The following is an 8,593-nucleotide window of genomic DNA, read 5'->3' as shown; positions in this document are numbered from 1 at the left end:
GGCAAACTCATGTAATGAGGCACGTTTTCTACAGTAAGCAACATAACAAAAAACCTATTCTACTTTCTAAATCTGGTGGACACAGTAGATCAATTTAGGTTGGGTCGATTTGAAGTCCCTCTTCCCTCAAACGGTTTATTATTATTTATTATAATAAATATTATTTATTTATTATTTCATCTGAAGTTACTGTTCTTACTCCTCCACCCCTTCCCTTTCCTCTCTTATTGTTTCTATCCATAACGAATATTCAACAACCAAGACTCTTAGGAGTGGCTTGTATTGTTTTGCTCGCAAGTACCTTCAGTTTTGAGTCTCAGTTTAGCCTTAGCATCAAAAACATAAACTTGAAGTAGAACCTTGCTCAAATTGAGTTTAGAGTGAAATCACCGATGAACACGTGGGGGGGGAAAAAAGTACCTCTCGCCCACTTTTAGGTGTGTTAGAGGATAAGCGATGCTGCTGGCCTGTTTCTTCTTTAAAGACTACGGGGATCTTGTTAGAGTGCGTGGATTAATGAGCTATTGAAATACTTTGACATTTCAAGCAAATTTGTGGCAGACTGAACCACAAAACCAAAAATGAGTTGTCACTGGGTCCATTAGCAGGATAATGATGCAAAACATTTGGCTAAATGAACACAGAAAGAGCTGTCCAGACACAAAGTCAGCTTTGTTTCATAGTCATGATGGATGAAGAAGAGAAGAGGAGAGGAGAGGACTTTGTTTAGCTCCATCGTTAGATTCACAGCATTTTACCATCGAAAACCCGGCGATGCCACGATGACATATCTTCACAGTATTTATATTAACGTAAAACTCTCAAACTGCAATGTTACTTAGACTCATTTCATCCTGCTAATAAAAACTTCACTAAGTCGCTAAAAATGAATTCTTGATTAATATCCTCCAATTAGCTCCTTTGGTAAAAGAAAAAAAAAAGTCCTTTTTTTTTTAAACTTGCAGGAATGTGAAGTGAATCAGCTGATGTTAATTAACTTTTTACATGAATTTATATGAGCAGAACCTTTTGAAATGTAAAAATATTCCTCCAAAGAGCAGCATCGCTCCAGAATAAAGAATAAAGACGTCACAAGACTCCAACTTACCCGAGACGCATGTGTTATAAATGTGCTCTTTCTTTTAATCAAGGTGTTACCTTCGTCACCTCATCCCGGTCTTCCTCTTCTTCTCTGCTTACAGAGCTGCAGGGTCGATCAACCTCTGAACATTGCAGCACTGCAGCCTCAATCGGAGGTGTGTGTGTGTGTGTGTCCATTGGATTGAACCCCGATGTCCCATGGCGTCTCTTCTGATTCATTGACGCACTATTGACATAAACAGCATGGCCAGTGGTGACAAATTAAAATGTCAGCAGTGGCAAAGGTGAGCCTCTCCTGTCCCCTCTGCGTCCTCAGGCTGGGGTGATGGGCCATCGGCAGAATGATTGGTGATAAAACGCTGACACCAGACACACACACACACACACACACACACACATCAACAAGGACGTCAGTGACAAGGCGCGCTGCCCGCCGGAAGAAACTAAGAGAACCAGAGGAGGAATCACTGTGATGAAATGGCTTAAGTATACATTTCTGGTTAGTGATTTTGGTTACAACAGAGTATCCACTAAAAGCAGCTCCTGGTTCACTTATTACGCCATTTATCACTAATGAGCTACTTTGCAACTACTCTGTGACTCAATAAAACAAGAAATAATGCGACAACTATGCAAAAGTGAGCATTTTCCCAGGATTAGACAACTTATCCTTCTTGTGAGGCATTAAGCATGAGTAGGCCTGATGCACATTGATTTTTCTGCAGAGTGTTTGGAGGAGTGAGATGAAATCAGGGCACGGTGACGGAGGACATGAGTGCTAGGCATGCTGTCAACATTTAAATATCAGGTCTGTTGGTTCACTCTCACCCATCTACCAACACACAGAACACACACACGCGGTGAGAGTATAGAATAATCTGAGTGAAAAAAAAAAAAAATCACTGATGGAGCCTCGCAAAAAACTTAAGCCTCCATGTCCAATGTGGCTGTCTTTTGACTATTTTGACGCTTGTCCACAAGCAATCGTGGCTGCTCCTGAGCGTGCATGCGAGCGGCGTTAATCTGTCAATGTCGCTCCACCAAAGTTCCAGCTGTTCTTTGGGTTTTAATGGTGCCGCGCTGTTGATGCGCTCACTTCTGACAGCCAAATGTCCAGAAAAGCCAGGATGGCCACAGCAGTCCAGTCCTCAAGAGAATCCCCATCAACCAACGGGGGTCAAGGACTCCCACTGATTGACAGCTCTGTTTTAGTCTGCATTAAGTCGTCGTGTTTACATGACACGCATTCTAACTCTCGGGGAATAATGAGAGCCTTAACTGTGTTGGTGTCTGGTTTCTCCCAAGTCTGAAGGCTTGTTTCTGCTTTATTTAATGGACAGGGAGGTAGTGGGGTGGGGGGGTGGAAAACTGTCCGTATCAGATTTGGTTTATTCATGTTCTCTGCTGCAATATTAAGCCTTATATCGAGCCATCCTTGACTGACCCGATCGTACTGGTGCCTCGGCAAAGTGATCAAATAAACACTTCGCCCCTGCAGCCATGATTCCACCTGATCAGCTTGTGATGTAATCTAATTTATGCATGGACGTGCATATTACACAACGTCCATTTGCATAGCATCTGTGAGCACAGTTCTGTGCATCAATGGGAGGATATTGGGGAGGGGGGAATGATTTAATATGCAACTATGTCATCCAACCTGCAACTTGTGAAATAAACCTGATAGAGAAGATTGGTTTACAGAGAGCGTTTTGCCATTAGAGGTATCCCTTCGAAAATAACACACAGGCTGCTGCTTCCCTTCCTCTCCCACCCTCCATTAGACAAACACATCAATTGTTCTGTCCTCTGTTGAAAGTCAGCTGTTGCTGAAAGTTTGGCATCATTCAAAAAGAAACAAAAAAAAATCAATAAAACAAATTTGCCTAGTAATAAAAGGAAATTAGGCATTATTCCACAGAAATGTTTCCATGTAAGCCATGCTGCTTTAACTTTGCTTATATTTGTTACTGTATCAGGATTACTTCACTTAATAGGTCAATTAGTGAGGTTAAGTTGAACAATGCTCGCATCTTAACACATCTGTATTCAAAATTTGAAATATTCAACTATTTTTATTTTTGAAACCTTTATTTTAAAGCATCTCCTAACTTGATATAATTATCAACTTTGAAAAGTTTGCGTGCTTTGACTGATAGCTACAGTCTTTTTTATGCAGATCAGAAACTTATTTATCCAGTGACGTGATCTTTTAAATTGCAGTACCATCTCTTCAATATGCATTTACTGTTTTCACTTAATGCGTTAGATGGGACGTAGAGGAGAGGAGTATTTTGTGGGTATGTTGCTGTGTGATTTGATCATAGCTAAAACCTTGATAATACTGCTCACAGTTGCCTAAAAAAAGTATGGACCGACATGACTTGTCAAGCTCAAGTGAACTTTTCTGCAAGCGTAAAAGCAACTCACCAGTGCAAACTTTAGAAGTTGATCAATTAGACAGTAAATAAAAAGCTAATTTTATTTTCTAAAGTTCTGATGACTACAAAACAATATTATATCTACAGGTTCCTCAAACATTAAGTGTTTATAACACAGTTCCTGTAGGTCATGCATGCAATTAGACAAAAAATAAAAAAGACTTAACTTGGATTGATCAACTTCACTAAGTAACTTTAAACATCATTCTTTTGAAAAACGGTGCAGTGACACGGCTCTTGATTATATTTACATGTGCCTTAGAGAATATTGTGCTTTGTGAGTTTCTTGTTTTTGCAACTATGTCTGATATTCATGTTTAAAATACATACTGTTGACGAGGATAACTGAGGTGTGTGGGAAAGGCAGGATGTACCCTGTTAACATAAACAGGACTGGTTTAAACATGTTTTTTTTTTCTTCTTTTTGAAAAAAGGTCACCTTTGTTTCTCTGTGACTTTTTTTTGCAACAAAATTGCAACAATTCTATGTTCTGTATTTAATTAAACATCAGATTTGTGCTGAAAGAACAAGTAGCCAATGAGTCATTGTTTTATAAGAGCTGTTTTTTTTTTCCTCCTTCAGAATCCAATGTGTGGTTGCTTTTGGACGCTATCTACACGTTTATGCTCAGTGTTTCAAAGATTTTTCTGGCTGAGAAATTTCCTGGCTTTTGTGTGACTTAAAATAGATAAAAAATAAATAAATAAAAGCTTGATTTTATCAGAGCACGCACAGTGCCAGCAGAGTGGCCCACGATGGCATTTTATTTGTATTCCTACTTCAGTTTCGGGCACATTATGGTGTGAATTCTGATTGGTTCAGTTTGACGGCAATGTTTTATCAATTCCTCTCACCAAAATCTCCAACAGACTTGCGTCTTACTGAGAGACAATCAACAGATGCTCTGCTCGTTTTCCACAGAAGTTGTAGCTGCGATAAAGACAACTGTCGTGTGTCTTCCTCTTGCTGTTCTTCGTTTGGTTTGCTCCACTGCCATATTGAGAAAGCGACACCACATAAGTCTACGAGCAGCTTTTCAACATTAATTTACACTGTTTAGCCATTATACTTTCCGATGCAAATTTTTTGTTCTTAGAATCTGGCAGGCAACTTGTCATTTTTCCAGTAAATATTCCTGTTGAGGAACGATTGGTGAATTTTGCATCGTTATCTTGTCTGACTAGCTTATTCTGGTTTATGATTCTATTTCTATACAACACCACAAAAAAAAAAGAAAGAGAGAAAATGAGCAATAGGATCTGGTTGGTGGTGATTTTTAATTCAATACAGAATTACAAGAATCTATTAGATCACAACAATTTACTCATCAACTCATCTGCTCAAAAACTGAATCTGACTTTCATTCATCTCGGGAAAGTGTATCAAAGTCTGTTTTCTGAATGTATGCATCTACATCAGAGGGAGTTCTTAGTTCTGATTTACAGAATGATTTTGCATTCACCATGTTTTAAGATGAGAGTTTTGTTTTCATATTCATGCGTGTAACTTTGGTCTTATCTGAAAAGTACTTTCGTTCCGCATCCTCCATCGTTGCTGCAAGCTGCACACGGAGTTGGCCTGAAATCATCCTAGTTCAAGTTGCTGAGTTCACAATTAACTATAGTCATCAGATTCTCCCCACCTGTGATATGGACCTTTGCAGCTCATTCAGAGTTACTTGGCAGCTTCTCTAAAACAAAATTCTCACTTTGTCCAGGCCGTTATCTCTGCACGATGTTGAAAGCCTGTGATGTTGTTTTACAAGCTACGTCTCGTCTTTATCCCTGACATACATGTCTGCTCTGCTTGTCGGTGCCCTACGATACTTTTCCACTCATGTTCTCTCAGAAACCTCCTTGTCCTTAACAGAACAACTTGATTTGCAGCGAGATTAAATTACACTCAGGTGGAGTTTATTTCCTAAATAGGTGACTTCTGTTGTACCGGACTGAAAACCATGTATGAATTACCGTTCACATACCTCCCCCGCCCACCCACCCCCCAAAAAAATAGCACAAAAAAGCTTGTGATTTTATTGCAAGAAAAAATGTGGCGATTTCAAGATGTAGGAAGAATTTTGCAAGGGAATCTACACACCATATGACGTTTTTATGTCCTTTTACTGCTCGTTTTTGTCTGTAATAAGGATTGTCCCTAAATTTATGAGAACTAAATGTCGAACTGCAGAGAATGAACCTTCTCTTGCAAACAATGTCTCTTAAAAACCCTAAATGAGGCCACTTTTATAGCATTTACTTAAATACCATTTCCCTCATTTAACAGAAAAAGCCAGCTCAGGTTGCAATGACTCATTTCTCTCACATCACCCTTTACCTCAATCATTTCACATCTACTACCATGTTTCTCTCATGTTTTCCTCCCTGCCTTGTCTTCATTACCTTTTTTTTTTTTTTTTTTTTTTGCTCTCTACCTGCATTTTCCTGCTCTCTATGGCTACCTGGTGGGAGAGCTACGGCCTCGGACCGGAGTGGTCACGAGGTTCCAGATGGTCTGACCGGCAGAAGGTTTCTAAAACTGACCCCTCTGCAGCTGATCCTGTCCTACCTCAAACCCCAGGGGCTCTGAGCAGGAACTTGCTTCTCAGGCAAGATGAGAGGCAGAGGACAAGAGCAGGACTGGGTGGTGGTGGTGGTGGTGGTGGTGGAGAGGTGGAGGTAGGGGAATTACATAACAGCCGAACCTGTCATTTACTGCAACTCATCCACAAACACTCGGAGGCTGCTTCTTTTGAAAGTGCCAGCGCTTCGGAGTTGTTTGAAGTGCGAGCATGCACACTTTGCTATCGCTCGAGTTGCTGTGTAATAAAAATAAATAAATAAATAAATAAAAGATAAAAAAAAAACTGTCTTGAACCTTAAAGGGGGGAAGGAGGAAAAAGCAGACAGATCACATTACAGATAGAAATGTGAGGAAGGATTTCGAGACAACGGAGGAGGGAGAATGAAACCAGAGACTCAGCGAGGCATAGATGACAGCTTGTGACGCCACATTAGTCATTGTACAAGAAGACGGAGGTGTCTACACGGCCCTTTTAGCTCTGTCTCCTCTAATGGCGGTGCCTGTTTGAGAAGGTGCGGTGCCTTATATGCAGCCTGCGTGGCGCGTCCCGGGCTTGGGCTTGTTTAGACAGCGGCTGCAGCAGTTTTGATGGAAGCACACAGGGGAGGGATGCGAGAGGGGAAGGGAGGAGGGGGGGAAGCGTGGCAGTGCTAATTGGGACAGAAGATCAGGGTCAGGAAGAAGGAAGGAGAAGTGGAGAGGAGAGGGGAGACGGGGAGTCCTCGAGCCCTTCGGCGCTTCTCTCTGCTTAATGATGCGTCTCTCTCGTAATTAGCAGACGGTAATTAACGGTCGGATCACCTGGGTCTCTGTGGGTCACACACTCTCTCTCCCTTGCCACTCAGCATCCACTCCTCGCGACAAACAAGCGTCAGCTATGTCCCCTCGGCCCGGACCGTCGGACGCCCCCACCACCACCCCTCTCCAATCAGACTTTGCTAATAAAAGCCTCCTTTTCCATATGGGACTTGCATAAATCTATGACTCTGTCTGAACCAGCTTGTGTTTATTTTTCTGTTGCTGCTAGTATATGTGTGTGTATGTGTGTGTACTAAAGAGAGTTTGTATGGGAGGCAGCCAGTGTTTTGTACACATGGTCTGTCAGCCTGTGTTGGACTGGGCCTCACCTCCAGGCTGGTTTAAATATTAAGACTGAGCAGTGGCCCAACATGCATATTTTAATGCAGGCCTTGTGCGGATGCAAGAAGTGGCACATGACTGATCATTCTACACAACAAATGCTTTTTTTTATTTTTTTATGTGTCTCTTTTTAACTTTTCAGTTTCTTTTTTAAATCCACATTCGATCCCGTTGAATCTCCAATCCGTTTTTACCTGAACTCGGTGGGCGTGATTGGCAGCAGCAGGCTCCCGTAAACACACATTCGATCGTGCACACAAACTCATGCAAAGAAAAATACACACAGATGGTGGCGCAAGAGACAATATGCTTTCGCTGGCTCTCTCCACGACCGTTAATAAAACATGTAGTTGCTGAGACACTCTTTCTAGGCAAGCCCATCTCCAAACAAAGCAGTGCGCCTGATAATCCAGATATGAATTTTATCCGCATCTTGTTCTGTTTCATCATTTGCTTGCCCTGGGAATGGGTCGTGTGGAAGTTCGTCCCCAACTCACCCCCCCAAGGGGGCGGCAGCAACCCTTGGGACGTTCACTTTCTTATTAATTGAATTTTAAAGTGACCTTGCAGTGATATTGATCTGCATTTGATGAAACCCGCAGTGACACACACCAAGAGAGACACATCAATCCTGCCTTATGCATCCTTCACAAGCTCAAGGTTAGCGTGTAGTACCAAAGTAAGCAGCGAGTCAGAGTGCTTCCTTGTGTGGAATATTTGTCAGAGTTGTGCGATGGCTGAAGTTCAGGAGTTGTGCTGAGCCAGCCGATAACAAGGATGGAGGGAGGGAGGTACGTCCAAAGTGCTCGGCAAAGCCTGATTGACTTTGTTGTGGACAGGATATGGAATTGAAAGAGAAAGGAAGCGGGATTCTCTTTTTATTTATTTTTTTTTCTGGGATTCAAAGTAAGAGCAAAGGAAGAAAGCCAGGTGTGACAAAAGGAAGGAGACTGCTTTGACCTATTTTTCCGAGTTTGAATGCTGCTTGCCCTCAAGTCCTCCACTAGCAGCTCCCTCTAATGGCTCAAAATCGGCAGCACAACTAACAATTAGCACCATTAGGTGCTTTTATTCCTCATTAGTTGCAATAAAAGTTTTTTTCTTTTTTTTTTTCTTACAAATTACTTGCGTTGAAGCACGCTCATCCATCACTTTCCCTGTTAACAGCAGCTGCCAGTGTGAATTATTGCCTTCAACAGTGAAGCAGATGACAGCTGATTGCAGGGAACAGCTCAGAGCTGAACCTACATGACCATTCGGGCTTAGATAATTTTTTTTTACTTTTTTTTTTTCCTTCCCTGCTCGTTTCAACCTCAGTGCCAGGATTATG

The sequence above is a fragment of the Poecilia latipinna genome, unplaced genomic scaffold, assembly GCF_001443285.1.
Source record: "Poecilia latipinna isolate Pla-1442-1.1 unplaced genomic scaffold, P_latipinna-1.0 Scaffold642, whole genome shotgun sequence".
Classification (NCBI taxonomy): domain Eukaryota; kingdom Metazoa; phylum Chordata; class Actinopteri; order Cyprinodontiformes; family Poeciliidae; genus Poecilia; species Poecilia latipinna.
The sequence above is the reverse complement of the archived record's forward strand: the minus strand, read 5'-3'. Positions refer to the sequence as shown.